The following is a 4,801-nucleotide window of genomic DNA, read 5'->3' as shown; positions in this document are numbered from 1 at the left end:
GTGTTAAGCGTTAAAGTTGTAAAATAAACAAGGTGAAGACTCATTTAAATAAAAATCTCAGGTAACATCTGTCAGAATGATATACACTGTTGTTGCATGTATGATAAATATATTTCTTATTTTATGACCAACACTGAAAGCTTATTCTTATGCAACTAACCTGTATATGAGAAAACTAGATTATCTGTTGTTTGTTTTTTTATTATAACATTTTTATTATACAATTTCATTAGTACAATTAAACAATTTTACATATACAGTTCAACTAATTTCACCAAGAATGAGAAAAGAAAAACAATCAATGGGATTTAATGGCAGTGAACATAAACAGTAAACAATCTAAAGAAGGTGAGTTGATATTTAATCTAATCCTGCTACAAAGCCTATTATCACTCCTCATTTTTATTTTTATATCTTCTAACTTATTTTCTCATTTACAACAAAATCTTCTGAGATATCCTGTCATGTTAATGTATGTTAGTGAATTTGTGCTCAATTATTGTTATGAAGTAGTAATTGCCCTTATTTTAATAATCATGTTACTTGAACAGTCACTGCTAATTTCTTGTGTCAACATATCTTGTTGTTGCTGTTGTTGTTGTCATTGAACCTAATCTAAGAATGAAATGTACTTTTCTTCCTAAAACCTTTTACTGTTAATATGTTGTACAGACCCTCTATTAAAACCATTAATATAGTACAAGAAAAGTACCTTTTCGTCAGTAAATTTGTGATGTACTTTCTGAATTCTTTTGTCTACTTCTTACGATCCTCAGAATTGTCAGAATCACCAGATGCTATAAACATTTTGTTTATTGTTTATCCATCTTACCAGTCTCTTGTTTAAAATATTTCAACCTTTTTGACTTTTTGAAATGAACCCAAAATTGTGGAATAGATTCATTACTTCTCCTCACTCAAGCCAATGTCTCTATCTACGTTCATGGTAAGAATTTTTAATTACAGAGACACACCCGATATGTGTAGAATTTTGATGTAACTGTATGAATAGTGAGCAATTATGTAGCTATGCCTGACGTCTATTCACTAGCATTTTTTTTTATGTAGCTATGCCTGACGTCTATTCACTAGGATTTTTTTTATGTAACTATGCCTGATGTCTATTCACTAACATTTTTCATCTGAATTGAAAAATGGTCTATTGTCTGCTAAGACGGGTATGTGATAATTACTTAACTTCGTTTATAGCATTTGGTAACTATGGGACTGTGAGTATCATGGAAAAAACAAAGAATTTGGAAAGAATATAATAGTCATAAATTACTTTTTATTAACTGTTGTCATGAGCGATTCGTTAATTTATTCATGATCAAAAGTCATTATTATACAACTGCTAACATTGAAATGATTCTGATTAAGCCAAATAAAAATCTGCTGTTTCTAGGGTTAGGGTTAGGAGAGTACAAGATTTTCTTTACTTCTTCTTGGTTTCATCTGAATCCATGTTCCTCAAAGAGTGTGTAAAAGAATTTCCAGAAGATTAGAACACTGAAAGGCCATTATCAACAAAGCAACAAGTGATATGAGGCAACACAGGGACATACTGATTGTTTCAAAAATAAATAGCTCTGAATATCTACTCTTAATTCTAAACTTTCACCTTTTCTTGGGAAGACAGCATTTGATCTTTAAAAAAAAAGGATAAACCAATATGAAGACCAGAGAGCTATATTTAGTAGTAAAGCAAGCCATTAATTAAAAGCTGAATAAAAAGAGAAAATCAATAAGAGGTATGGCATTGGGTGTACTTTGGGTGTAGCCAATACAACAATTTGGAATGTCCTACAAAAATGAGGTGAATGTTCTGACAGAACAGGTTGCCCAAGGACAACAACAGATGATAGAAATACAGATTGCATGGCTATTTGTAAACAGGCTTCCTAATGTTTACTTATGATTGAACTGAATCATAAGTAACTGTTTCTAAACAGAGAAACAGAAACATACTGTCTGCCAATTTACAAAGAAATTTATCCAAATTAATCAGGAGGAACCTCATTATGCAGCATGGCAACAATCCAAAACATACTGCCAACACAACAAAGGACTGTATAAGGGTAAAAAGTGGACAGTTTAAGACTAAGTCAAGTCATCAAACCTGAGCCCGGCTGGGTAGCATTTCACCTCCTAAAGAGGAGCCTGAGGGGAGAAACCTCTTGAAACTTAAAACTAAAAGTCATAGACTTCATTCTTGTTCTGTTCCTTCAGGGAAATCTTGGAGGGATTCATGAATAGCTAGAAAAAACAGTCAAATTTAGTGCAAAACCTGTCTGTAAGTGGGAATGAAAGCAAAGCAAACCTCCATACATCACCAAAGGAATTGCTTAACCAAAAGATCAATGTTTTTGAATGAGTTAACCAGAGTGCAACTAAAAATCCAATGAAAAATCTGTAGCGTGACTTGAAGCAGGCTGTGCATAAGAGAGGCGCTTACATTTAAATGTGTTGAAAAAGTTGTTTAAAGAAAGTGTGTGAAAATATTGGCAATATTTTGTGAATGGTGTAATAAAAAAATAAAGTTGTGCTTCAACAAATTGCACAAGATTAGGTATGTACACACTTTTGCAATCGCTGACATTTAAATCAAAGGTAATTAATCATATTACAAACCACAGCACAACAAACAACATGATTCAGATCATGAGTTACAGATCAGTATCATTTAGAGTGTTGTGATTTTCAAAGTATCTTATGTCTGCCTTATAAATATCATCCAACACCCAATGGTCATGTTGGAAAAATAGGTCAGCTCAGTCTCTTTTTTTTTTAATGTTTCTCCACTTTATTTATATACACTGTAATTTCACACTGACAATTATTATTTATTTATTTCGATTTATTTTTTTTTCTTCAGGTTGTCCTACTACTTAAAATTCTGATGATGCAGAAATATAATTTACAGGGAAAAAATAATTTACAAAACTTGACACAATAACATCAGGTACAAAAATTATTTATAGCATGAAACATCAAGCAGCAATTTTCTTCTTATACTTTTGGCTTATTAAGAGGAATCTTAGTGTCTTGAAGCAATTTAAAAAAAAAAACAGAAATATCTTCATTTGTATTGTCCAGGGTAATTATGAGATCTTTAATTGTTAAAACATACAACAAGAAAAACAGAAGTCAAACAAATCAAATGTAGTGTGAGAAACAGGAATAAGATTTTCCGTCACCATGACACCCCTGACATTCAAATCAATAAATATAACGAAGCTACTAATGTCAAGAAACAATAATCATACTACATAACACAACACAACAAACAACGTGATTCATATAAAGTTTTCTGGATTAGGATCATCTAGATTGTCATGATTTTCATATCCAAACAGTTTAAAGTCTGCCTTATAAATATCATAGAGTTTCCTCCTCCACTCTATGGTGATGTTGGAAAACCAGGTCTTTATTTCATTCTGCTCTGTTTTACTTCTTGTCCACGGTTTGAAGTCGACAATGTTATCGACTCTGAGTATTCGCAGCAGATGATCAACATCTTCCTCAATAGTTTCCATTTTCCCAATAAAGTCATAATCGATCTCACATGGATGGCACAAGTGAACTGTTTGTCACCAGTGTTCATCAAACTCTGTGTCATTTCCTGCTGGGAGGCTCAGGATATACTGAATGAAGTTGTAGAAAGACGGAACAATGCCTTGAGTGTGCGCTTGCTCTACAGATGCTGGCGGATTAGAGACATTTCCAAATTTCTTTAATATGTCTATCCCAATAGTTTCATAATATATCTGATTTGGGCTTTGAAACTTATCTTTGTAGGCTGAAATCAGTCTGACAAAAGGATCTCGCACAAATATGAACTTTTGGTATGTCTCAAATTTTTGTTTCATTACTGCCTTGGGGTATGCATTAAGTTGCTGTAGAGAAGATCCATGAACGTCCTTGATGGGGATGTCTAGACGGATACTGTAAGGTACACCGTACACCTTCAGACTCTCACTCAGAACAATCATAGTCCGTTTCCATGCGGTGCAAGCGACCTTTGGAACGTAGCAATAGATAATTCCATGCCTGTCGTCCACTAGCAGGTTGTGCAACTCCTCATGGGGAATGTTGTCAAATGTTGCCCATTTGCCACTGATGTCCAAGTTATTGTTGCATTGTTTATAAAGCAGCATCTTTCTTGAGTACTGTCGGTGCTTCAGCTTCAGTGGCAGTGGGCTCGTGTGGATCTTCCCCTCACATCTCCTGTCCTCGACAGTGTCCAGCCGTGGTTGGGTTCCAGTTTCCGGGTCAGTCTTTGGATAGATATTTGCTTCACTTCCATTTTCTGATTTATTGTATATAAAAACTATCAAGGAAACGAAGCTCAGTGTTAAAACAAAGTACAAATTTTTAAACTTGCTCATGTTTTCTGGTACCTGAGAGAACCTCTTTCTGAAAGAGACTCAGCATTCTGAACAGCTCTGAACTGACGTTTATTAGCAGGGGCGGAGTTGTTCAACTTGTCAGGTGACTGTTTTTTTTGTTTTTTTTCTGGATTTTTTGTTTCTTTGCCGAATTTCTTTTCCTGTGCTCATCCATTTTCTAGGGTCACACCTACAAATTTATAACATTGCCAGGTTTAATGAGATTCACATCCTTATTACTGATAATAAACACAGCCACTGTTGTTGTTAACTAAAATATATGTTAGGTACAGAAAGGTGCAGAAGTATAATAAAATAGAAACTACACTATAAATTTTTAAACATATATGAGTGTTTTTTTGGTTTGAGGTTAAAAATATTCTAATTTTCTTATTTCAAGCATATAGAAGCTA

General features: G+C 33.7%; 1 pseudogene; it reads right to left on the bottom strand.

Moving 5' to 3' along the window:
- Positions 1 to 2,110: 2,110 nt before the first annotated feature.
- On the bottom strand, positions 2,111 to 4,445 carry LOC131354083 (carbohydrate sulfotransferase 12-like; annotated as a pseudogene).
- Between the last annotated feature and the right edge of the window lie 356 nt (positions 4,446 to 4,801).

This window comes from Hemibagrus wyckioides, linkage group LG06 (assembly GCF_019097595.1).
Source record: "Hemibagrus wyckioides isolate EC202008001 linkage group LG06, SWU_Hwy_1.0, whole genome shotgun sequence".
Lineage (NCBI taxonomy): Eukaryota > Metazoa > Chordata > Actinopteri > Siluriformes > Bagridae > Hemibagrus > Hemibagrus wyckioides.
Note: the sequence above shows the minus strand (reverse complement) of the source record. Positions and strands in the feature narration are given on the sequence as shown.